Genomic DNA, 12,349 nt, shown 5'->3' with positions numbered 1-12,349 from the left:
GAAGAGGTTGATTCTGCCATAGATATTAATAGGGAGGTCCGACCATTTTCTCAAGTCTGATTTCAAATTAGTAATTAATGGAAGGAAATTATCTTTGTATAGGTATTTAATACTATTAGCTTGCCACTTAAAATCTTTAAGTATGCTAGGAACACTGTCAGTGTTATTATTAATTGACAATATATTTGATTTGTCTTTATTCATTTATATCCATTGAGTAATAAAATTAAATTGCAAAAAGGCTCAATAGAAATTGCAAAAAGTAAGGGAGATATGGACCATCCTTGACGAGTGCCTCTGGGTAAAGGAAATAATTCAGAAAAGATGTTATTAGTATAAACTTGGGCATGGAGAGAATGGTATATAATTTTTATTAATTGAATTATTTCTGAGGAAAGTAAAAATTAAATAAAAAGGCCATTCAAGCCGATAAAAAGCTTTTTCAGCATCAACTGACATTAAGCAGAGATCAATGTTGTTTCTCTTAGCATACTGTAAAAGACTTAAACAGGTACGGGTGTTGGTTTCTAAGTGTCTTATCTTGATGAAGCCAGTTTGTTTGCAAAGAATTATGTCTGCTAATATGTTAGTGATTCTGTAATTCTGTATTCTGAAAATTAATTTCATGTCACAGTTGATTAAAGACATAGGTCTGTAGTCTTAAGGAGAGTGTCAGGCTCAGACTGGTTTGAGAATAACTGAAATTACTACCTGATACATGGAGGGAGGTAGGGAGTTTGTTATCAGGATTTGATGTACATCTTCCATAAAGATTAGTGATATTTTATCCCAGAAGTTAAGATAAAACTCATCAACAAAATTACCCGGTCCCAGGGCTTTTCTGCAGGGAAAGCTTTTTAAAATGTCTTTGATTTCCAAATGAGTAAATTCCTCAGTTAACTTATCTTTCTGATCTGAGGATAATTGTTTGAGGTCAGCTGAATTTGAAGGATTAAACTTTCATCTGAAATGTGAGACTTGTACTCATTTTCATAGAATATTTTAAAATTCTTATTTATAATCTTATTATTTCATATTTCTTTAAGAATTATCAAAGACTTTGTGTTTATTCGCTTAGTTAAGGAGCACAACAGTTCTCCTGATTTGTTAGCAGCCACATAATATATTTATATTAGAGTTGAGTTTGTAACTGTTAGCTCTTTGTAGTAGGAGATGACTGTGTTCTAGCTTCAGTTTTTGAAGTTTGATTTTGTCCTTGTTTTTCTATAGTTTTTTGTGAATTTTTTCTAGGCTGGATTTTTTTTTCTATTTCTATTATTTTACCTTTTAGAACAGAGCTTTTTTTTTTTTTGCTGTATATGCGATCATTATGGCTCTCAAAATTTCTTTAAATGAGGATGGGACTTGTCTGGGTTTTTGGGATCAACATTAGTTATATGAAAAGAATCAATATGATTATTTATATGTTTGAGAGGTCAGAGATTAGAATATTTTGAATTTTAGAATGTAATAAGTTGTTTAAAGCAAATTTGGACATAAAGACATAATCAAGTCTTGAGTAAGTTTTATGTGAATGGGAATAGAATGTGTAGTCTTTTGTGTTGGGGTTTAGAAGTCTCCATGCATAAGATAAACAATTTATTTTCATGAAAGTTACCAGGGCTTTGATTTGTGGATTTAATGTTTTGGCCAGATTTATCTAACTAAACGTGTAGTTAGAGTATACCTCTCCCCATGTAAGTAACAATTGAGAAGTATCATCCTTCTCCATCTGTATGCTGGGAGATGAAGGTAAATGGTGTATTTTTGTTTATGAGGATACCAACTTGTGGCGGAGTGTCCCGCCCCTTTGTTTATTGTTGTATTTATGTTATAATTTGTTTATTTGTTTGTTAGATATTGTTTGGCCGGACGAGCGAGACGCCGTCCGCCAGGTTATAGTTTTGTATTGTTTGTTTTAATTCCTTGTGAGAAGGCGTGACTCTCGGCTAGTAATTATTGAACTGGCTTACAGACACGCATCTGTAGTAAAGCAGTGCAGAATGTGACCAAGGGGTTAACATGATAATTAATAGCTAGTTAATCCCTCTGTCACCACTATAAGAACCTGCAGCTTTAACTGCACAGTGAAGGGTGTTCTAGAGTGGAGAATGAGCAAGGAGTTAGGCGGTAAACAATAACTAATTGTGTGGCTTCAAACCTGCACGGCTACTTGTTTGTTGTGATCTTTATTGTTGGTTTGTTAGGCCAAAGGGCCCTTTTCTTTTGTGTAGTTACGTTTTGTTTAAATCTTTTGTTTATTATTTAATAAAAAGCACTGAGTGCCATTGGTAATGGACTTGGGACTTGATGCCGAGTTTGTAAAACTGGTTCCTTAAAGGCCAAAAAGCTCAGTGGCGTTTGCGTAGCCTAGATGACAGGTCCGGATAATCTTAAACACAGTCATGCGAGGAAAGACAGTGGTATTGTCCTTACATCCAACTCTGTGTGCCCTTTCTATGTCTGATTCTTGCAGCTGGATGGAGAGTCCCTTGGCAAACATAGTAACTAGTAGGTGGTTATAACACTTTTTCCGATATCTTCGGGCAGGTTGATAATTCTTAAGTTATTCTGATGAGAGAGGTTCTCAAGTTCGTCAATTTCGTCTATGGCATTCTGGAGCTTTGTTTCAAGTTCCACGATTTTAGATTCTTTGCTCGTGCATATCAGAATTAAGCACTTCGAGTCAATCGAGTCAACTCTTGAGACCACAGAATCCATCTTTGAAGAGAGTGAGTTCATTTGAGTAGCTATCTTTTCGGTAAAATCAAGCATTTTGTCTAGTTTCGATTGCATTTCTTCATTAGGCTCTTTTGTTTTCTTGCATTGTCGATTTGACTGGGTAGAGCAAGCCACTTGTGAGGCCTGGTCACTTGCTCTCAACACATGTGCATCCATTTCCTGGCTTTGTCTCATAATTGAAACAATGTTAACAAGGTTTATATAGTACAAAGGGTCAAAGTTGTCCATCTCCAAGTATGAGTATCTCAGTATTAGATTTTAACTCGCTGAAATTTAATCATAAACCGTGGATTTTGATGTCAAGTTCGGAGCTAACTAAAACCCATCCGACTCCTTCAGTCGCGCATGAGCACTCCTTCCTTATCTATATTAACATACTGTGCCTGCGTGTCTGGATCAGGTTCAACACCTAGAACATTTAGACACACCAGCTAACTACACTTTGTCTCAGCATTTTTACCTTAGCGCGACTTGTGTTTTTTCCACTAAAGTTGTCAATCTTCTCTTTAGTGTAATATAGCTTCCTATCCCCAATATTCATTGTGTAGTTGATTTGTATACAGAACGCATGACTAGGTGGCTGGCATTGCACATCTGAGTATATATAGAACTAATACAGTAAGTGCTATTTCCAATAAAACTTATAACATTATATCTATGTTTTGCTGGCTCAGTTGAATAAAGGCACTCAGAATTAATTTGGTTAATAACATTCTTCCATCCACATCCCAGATATGATTTTAATTTATCATCCGGGCACATAATTACAGTTAGCCCCTGTGGCAAGGTGGCAGAAAAGCCATGCACATAAATAAAGGGGGCAGGGTAATGCCCTGCATGTATTGTAAATATTGGTGATGGGAAAATATATTGTTTATTTTAAACAGGTGTTTGTATTTTGTGTTTATTTAAATCGAGTGATTCTTTGTTATTGTTTGATTTGACTTTATTTTGTATTTATATAAATGTGACAGTGAGTTTTGTTAGTGTTTGGCAGCGTGGTCTCCATCAGCAGAGAAAGAGTACCTGCTGTTTCCACCTCCACGAGCAGAAGAAGATAACCTGCCGCTCCCACCTCCACCACCAGTGGGAGAAGTGGAGCTCCCACTGCCGCCTTCTTGCCCAGGGGCTCCCCTCCCAGCGTCACCTGCCTGCACGTCACCGCCCGGGGATGTCTGCACATCACTGCCCAAGGAAGCCACGCCTGCTCAGCTCAGGGATGCTATGCCTGCTCAGCTCAGGGGCATCTGCTCAACATCGTCTGGGGTTGCTGCTTGTCCTGCTTTGTTTGGGGTGCTCTACTTCGCCCGGTGTCACCAGCTCTGCTTCTCCAGGGGTCGCCAGCTCTGCTTCGCCTGAGATTGCCAGCTCTGCTTCGCCCAGGGTTGCCAGCTCTGCTTCGCCTGGGATTGCCAGCTCTGCTTCGTCCAGGGTCGCCAGCTCTGCTTCGCCCGGGGTCGCCAGCTCTGCTTCACCTGGGATTACCAGCTCTGCTTCGCCTGGGGTCGCCAGCTCTGCTTCACCTGGGGTCGCCAGCTCTGCTTCACTTGGGATTGCTAGCTCTGCTTCGCCCAGGGTCGCCAGCTTTGCTTCGCCCGAGATTGCCAGCTCTGCTTCTCCCGAGGTCGCCAGCTCTGCTTCGCTCGGGGTCGCCTGCTCTGCTTCTCCCGAGGTCGCCAGCTCTGTTTCACCCGGGGTCGCCAGCTCTGCTTCGCCCGGGGTCGCCAGCTCTGCTTCACCCGGGGTCGTAAGCTCTGCTTTGCCTGAGTGTTTAATAGTTGATGGACTCGTTGATTAGCCACTGCACTGAGGCTGTTGGCTGCACTGTCACCCACAATCATGTTTAAGTCATGTAGGTCCTTCTAATTTCTCATGATTGTTGCTCAATAGTTGCACACACACTCTCATGCAGATTATATGGGTCTAGTCTGGGCCAGTGTCACAGAGACGGCTGAAGTGGGCAGCGTCAGAACCAGGAAAAGGAATAAAATACACAGACAGGACGGATGAATTGAAATGATGATGGCGCTTGCTTGCGCCGGTTTATTGCAAAATAAAAGGGTTTAACAAACAAACAAAAACAGGACACGGCACTTTACGCCAAAATAAATAGACAAACAAAAACGGACTATACTTAACAAAACACGGTGCACGGACAGACACACTAACAAACACGCTGAGCAGATAAATACAAGTATCGTGCTGGTCCCACCAGCACGCAATAGCAATTGAAATTATAACGCTCCTACTCTCCCGTTCTCCACTCACCGAACACCCAACCCCGAGTGGGTGAAAACATGTTGTTTTTATGCAGCTGTACTGAGACTCGATTGTTAATCAATCATTCAATTGGAGTCTTGGTACAACTGCACGTGAATTAATAAAAGTGCAATTTCCCGTACTCACATATTATTACTTTTTACTTGCAAGTGAAGTGCTGTGCAATCCTTGTGCCTAAATACAAATAGACATTTTAAACACTCCTGTTACACAAACCCATTTATATCCCGTGTACCAATGACTATACACCAACATTTAACACACCACATGCAACATATAATAGATAATATACACAGGGACGGGCACTTTGTCACAGCCAGCGTCTGCACCCGGGCAACCCGGGCAAGCGCCCAGGGTCCAGGGCCCCGACACCTATAGACACCACACACATACAGAAATAAAATGAGTAAATGTACTATTTCTGTGCCAGCTTTTAGGGTAGAAACATTTAGTTTTAACTCAGCTGAATTAAACTGTATGTGCACAGTACAGTGAAACTTTTTAGATCTCCCCTTTTTTCTTTTCTCTTTTCCTGCTTGTATTGGCTTCCGTCCTCCCCAGTTCTTTGTAAAGCCGAAAACTATTGCCTGATCTCGATATACTATTATACAAATGTGCCAATTAAAGACATTCTATAATTGGCACATTCAAGTCCTACTTTCCAACAATTAAGACTTTCATTTGACAAGTGTTTAGTCGAGCCTCATTATCACAATGTCTATTATTATCATAACGCCTAAACAACTATTATATTATACAATTTTAAACCATCAAAAATAAAACCTGCCAAACCAACAAAAAAAAGAAACACAAATCTGGACGTCAAAAAAAGACAAGTGTGTGTTTTCTTTTCTGTTAATTGTGTAGAAAAATGAGAATGCTCGGGGCCCACAAATACGTGGTGTCGGCCCTGGGTCTAGTGGATCACATGACTTGGGGCAGTGGCACAGGAACCATTTTTAAAGTGGGGGTGCTGAATGCCATTGAACAAAACTGTAACCCCTTATGATGGAAGCCATGCAAATCCCAAGGGGGTGCTACAGCACCCCGAGCACCCCTAGTTCCAGCGCCCTTGACTAGAGGATCCTGTCATTTCACTTACTGTACTATTTTTTACCAGCCATAAAAAACCAGTCTGACACCTATAGATTGCAGGAAGAATTGCTATGAAAGACTGAACATGCACTTCTACCTGCTAATGCCAGCCTCCTCATGAGTCCCAACCACTACAGCATTGATTCAATAGTGGTGTATGTAGTTCTTGTTACCACAAGCTGCTGGGATTAAATATCCCCTGCATATATAGTGCAGGCACTCATACATAACTCCATCTGTACTCACATATGTCACACTTTTAGCAGATGAATGTTCATCCAATTTGGTAAAGCATATTATGTAATGCCTGCTGACACCAGCAGAGTTATTGAAGGATTTATGGAAACCACTTGTCTGGTTTTTATTAAACTATTAATGCGCATTTGTTATTACATTTTCTTTTGTGCCATGTCTGCTGTGGAGTTCAGTTGGCATCTGAAGCCTTGCTTTAAGGTGTGGTCCCTCCCTCTAGCAATGCATTGGTAATAGCCAAGTGTGAACATCACCTCTCCAACTAGCTGAGGCATCCTGCCATGTCTTTCTTTTCTCTATGAAGGACTTCTATGTAATTAAGGTTTGTAACAGAATATAAAGAAAGCATATTTACCACTTAGCGGCCCATTTATTCAGCACTTGTCAGGTGTGTCAGGTCCAATTTATTTTCACACATGCTGTTTATTTTACACATGCTGGTTAAATTATACATTTTTTTCAAAGTAAAACAGGTTTAAAAGACCCTGCATAGCAAAAGGACACTCAGTACTGCATTTCCATTACCTCCTCATAGTCGTGCATACTGATAAATCCTCTCCTGATCACTTGTTTTATCACTAAACTCCTCAGTAATGCGATTCAAGTCATTATTTTATTGCTAGAACATCTCAAAAGGCTCTGCAAATGTTTGTGGTATTCGTTGAGCGTGAAAGTAGTTATCTCCTTTATTTGTGTCCGTGTTATCTGTGTTGCAGGGGCTATGTGTATTGCTCAGATATGCCCCCCTTTTTTTGGCTTCATTCGGCTCCTATTGGTCTCATTCGGCCATTGAAAGGTTTTCTGGGCTTTTTCCGACTAGAGACCTGTGCTTGACGTCTTTTTGATGTTGTTGGACAGGTTCCAAAATCAGACTGGAAAAGGAAAATTGTAATTTCAGACCTGATCCGACATAGGACCTCAAAGGGTTAAGTAACCTTGGGCTGAAATCCTTTTGTAACACTGAATGAAATCACTGATGCAAAGAACTGTGATATGAACGCACCTGGAATACCTGCCATATTATTGTCAAACCAAACCTTTCATTTGAATGGTTTTAATCACTTGTTTTACTACAACTTTCTGTTGCTGTGAGGTTGCTGACAATGTTTAAATTGATCCACATTTATGGACGACAAAGCTGGTGATGTCATAAAGACTGACCCTGCTGTATTTATCTAATAACAGTTCATAAGGTCACTTTAACAGTGTTCAGTTTGGGGAAAGTTTTAAGGACATGCTGCTAAGTGAAGAGGAGGAGGGTAGAAATGGGACAACAGGCAATGATAAAGGAACTGGAGACTATAAGACAGAGAAGGTGGAATGCCAAGACAGGAAAAAATAGTTCTAGCAGAAACAGGGTGAAGGGCACTGTTGGAGAGGGAAGATATAGAAAACAGCGGGTAGCTGAAGTATGGGAGGTGATGCCACTTTGGAGTCACAAATGGAAGAGCTTGCAGGAGAAAGAAGATAAAGAACAGGAGCCTTACAGAAGCCACAGACCCCCTCACAGGATCTGCTCTGTTGGTTAGAGATCTGGTATATGTAGAACAAACAAGGAACACAGCCAGGAGAGGGTGCGGGCGCCCTCAGGGGAATTAAAGAGGAGGCAAAGAACATTGCACAAGGGGTATGAAAAATGATTGGGTAAAAAAAAAGAAAATGTAAGCTCTTCTTAATTGTACAGAATAATGTCATCCAGATTGGTAAAAAAAAAAAAAAAAAAAAAAAATATATATACAGAATGAGGAAAATGTATTTCTCTAGTCTTTTCCATTCATTTGTTTGCTGCAAATGACAATTTCATTGTGTATATGAGAAACACTTGATTACTTTGTTGCTCTTTTACAAAATAAGGCAGAGCAAAACAGCATTGCATTATTAGTTACTTTGTCAGAAGGAACACGCAGATAAGAATATTGGTAATTAACAGAGGATTTCAGTCAAGCATGAACATTATCTATAGAAACCAGTCATTTCTACATGTTTAAAGCAATTTAATTGGAGATTTTAAGGTTACACATTTTCATATTGTTAAACCTACCCTGTAAAAAAAATGTATGCTAGCTATTACTAAAACTTGAAGTGGTGTTTTAAGAACAACCTTTCTTTCAGTTTTACAAAGTTGCCCTAAACCTTTGGTATTCATGAAGCTTCAACCATGACTTTCACAGTGCAACAACAACACTATTAAATGTATTGCATTTTACTAGAGCAATTGCAAAATGACACACCCTCAGAGACACTTAGAAATTAACCTTTCATTCTTTTGCAGCAGCAAAGTCTACAATTATAGCTAAATATTCCAGTTTTTTGCAAATCTGGTGCATGATCGATATCTGCTCACACGTTCCTGCAACATTGTAGAAAGTAAATATAGTTTTTGCTTAATTTTATGTTCAGGCATGAAAAGCTTCTCTCCCCTGATGCTACTGTGACAGGCGCAATCAAAAGCAGAGGCAAGGCAATAGTGAGGTTCGGATTCAGGTCCACCAAATTTCTCTTGCAGATGTAGTCGAGCATTGCAAGTGAGGACGATACATTGGCTGGAAACGCAATCATTTTAATTTGTTTACAGGTTCATTGAAACACGCAGCTCTACGCGTGAGACACCTATGCATGTATTCCCCTCACGTTTACAGCACTGACGGAACGCAAAAGCAAACTTTGTTAGTAGTCTGTCGAAATTAGTTCATTTTTATATGTCTTGTTGTTTTTATCTTAAATGGTGGGTTACATGATTATGCACACTTTAAACCCTGCCACAGTAAAATGGCTAATAAGTCATACATTATGGTGCAGAAGAGGTGAATATATATGTATTTTTTTTTTACAGTAATTGAGTCACGACAACAAGGGGCCTCATGCAATTGCATGGGTTGTATGTCCCTAAAACCGCTACTGGTGGGGAGGCAAGCATATGAGTGACATCATCCCCGTGGCTTACGTAGACTTTTTTCAGGGAAGTGCAGTTTTTTTAGCCAGTGACAGTAGTCGGTTAGGCATTGTGTGCTGTGTGATTGGTCTTGAGCAGGGATAGTAGGGGCCATCTGGGTAAATAGACAGTTATAGAGGAGCACAGGGGGTTGTGAGCTGGGACACTGTAACAGAAGGAATTGCTGTGCACCACTTGATTGGGGAACCACCAAGAGGAAGAGAGAGGCCAAGACTGGGGACAGACCTGAAACAAAGGGGCATGGGTGAGCGGACGAGATGGTGTGGAACTGTGGTTGCTACCAGGACGGAAGAGCAGTAGAGCACTAGAACCACCTTGTAAAGGACTTGTTCGATGGACATAGGATATTTAGAAGTAAAGAGTCACAATACAGCATTTTATAGTATAGACATGAAGGTCCTAAGACAGTTAAAAAACACTGGACAGTTGCACAAACTGAAAATATAGCAAGAGGCTATTGAGCACCTTACTAGACTGCCATCATCTCTGCTTATTGCCATAGTTACAGTGTCAGAGTAAGTTATAGAGAGACATTCTGAAGACTTACTGGATTAGGGTGGAGGATATGCAGCATGAATATGTAGAATTCTGGAATGTAAAATGCAATTAATAGTTACTTGGAAGGTAGGGTTAATCTTATACATTTTGACATCTTACAAGAACTAAAGTATTTTTTTAGTTTGATTTGATACATTGATATATACAGTACTACTATAAATCCATATTAAGTGCATTCAATTGCACTGTAATCTGCATCTGTTGTACTCAAAATGGTTTATTTTCCTATTAATTATACATAGACATTACATGTACAGTTAAACTTTCACCAGATTTAAATGTCCTGACCAAAGTTCAAATGGAGTCAATGGAGACAAGCTCCTGATGTAATTTTACTATGATCACACCCTGGTTAATATCCCTGTGACAGGATAGCTGGGTGGACAGAGATCGGAGACAGTAAAACTGCAGTTAAAGCGCTGCTGCGCTGTTTAATAAACAAAAGGCAATCAAAAAGTCAAACAAAACACTGCTCACAGAGCCAAAAATAAAAGGTCAAACAAAAACAAATCTCACACACAATAAACACTTACAAAATAACTGGCACAAGGGCCAAAACAAAAGTTTAAACAAAACTGTTCAGGCTGGGCAGAGCCTTCACTGAACTTTATCACACCAAACAAATGTAGTAACACACTCCTCCAAAACAAAAACACCTCCAAACAAAGGAATTTCCCCTATGCTATAAGCATGTGGCTGGAGCCTAATTATCAATTATTGAATTAGCTCCAGCCACATTCTCACATGTATTTTGGCAGGGATATGAAATTAACCCCATCCCTGCCTTACAACACCAAATCACCACACAACAATATTATTATTTACAGACAGGGCTCTGCCCTGCTACCTTTACCCCCCCCCCCTTGTGAGCAGCACACATGGCCACTCTGCCACCACCCCCCCCCTTTGAAAGCCATCCACCCTCCCTCAAGTCCCCTGTTGTCCTTCATCTCCCATCCTTGAGGGAGGGTTAGTCCATAGTCCGGCGCCTTCCTGGAGAGACCGAGACCTGATGACAGGGGACCCAGGCATAGTGGATGGGGCATCAGGAGAGCAGGCAGGTGAGCAGTCGGCTGGAGCCCCAGGTAGAGGTGTGAGCCCAGGCAATTGTGGAGCGATGTCTGGGCAACCAGGCGGAGCGGAGCAGGAGACCAGACGACCTCCTGTGCCTGGTGGTGCTGCGACCTGGGAGTCAGGCCCAGCGACCAGAGGTCCAGACATGCAGCCTGGGTGTCTGGGAGCCCAGGTTGAGGGAACCAATCCCCAGGCGCCGGGCTATGGCACAGGGGTGGTTGTTGGGGCTGTGGAGGAGGTGATCTTCTCACCTCCCCCCCCTTCTTCGTAGCCGGTAGCTCCCCTTTGTGCAGCTCCGGCTACAGTATTCTCTGCTGCCATGAAGGGCTGGCAGCGACCCCAAACAAAGCGAAGCCTGCAGTGACCCACGCAACGGCGGCAGCGGACCCCCAGGAGGCGACCCTAGGAGAAGCAGAGGAGGCGCAAGCAAGCCCAGGCGATGCAGAGCAGCAGACAGGTCCAGGCAATGGCGATGGCGGGAGGGGAGCCCCTGGCCTTGAAGGCAGCAGCAGGAGCTCCTCTTCTCCCATTGGTGGTGTTGGAGGCTCCTGCTCCTCTCCTCTTGATGGCAAAGGCGGCAGGGGCTCCTTTTATTTCAGTCCTTGTCCTGGAGGGCCATAGTTTCCTGTCTCCCAAAATGACCAGCCCTCTCAAAACTGCACTCTATGTGGGCTTATATAAGGGATTTTTGTATTTGGCCTTACCTGTATTTGACCTTTAGCTGAGGTCAGAGTTCACAAGCAAGGATGTTTTTTGATAGAGCATATATGGCTTTCTATATGTGTTCCATAGTAACCCTGACCTTATTAGCACTCTGAAAGGAGTTATACGTAGAGGTTCTGATTTTAGGGTTAAACACAATTTCTCCCCCCCTGAATGTTTTTTTCTGCATTAGAGTTAAACCCGAAGCCTACCTGAATAGTGCTATTTCTCGTGTTCCAATTGGCTAGCGCAAACATGCTGAAGTAAGTTTGTGAAACAGCATTTTTAATTGTACCTTCTAAATGAGGCTTGTTGAAAATACTTTGGTGCGTCTGGGAATCAGTTAAAAAACAAACAAAAAAAAAAAAGCTTCCATAATTTAAAGCTGGTATTGTGTTTGTTTGTTTGTTTTTTTCTGTTACTGCACTTTGTGCTGAAGCATTTCATTAAATAATTCTACCCGATTTTTTTTTTTTTTTTATGAAAATCTGAACCGCTAGTTATAAGCCATAAGGTTAGTCTGTTCCCCAAGGTAGACATTTCTCCGTTTCAAAAAAGAATGTTTCATGTAGTCTGGGACCCTTTTCATTCCTACCTCAATAAGCTGCAATTGCAACCTCTGCCTTAGCATTGTTACAATCTCTTATATTTGTATTATTTTCTATTTTCTCTTTTTTCTTTATATTTATTTTT

Source organism: Polyodon spathula, chromosome 1 (assembly GCF_017654505.1).
Source record: "Polyodon spathula isolate WHYD16114869_AA chromosome 1, ASM1765450v1, whole genome shotgun sequence".
Lineage (NCBI taxonomy): Eukaryota > Metazoa > Chordata > Actinopteri > Acipenseriformes > Polyodontidae > Polyodon > Polyodon spathula.
This window is presented reverse-complemented; position numbering follows the sequence as displayed.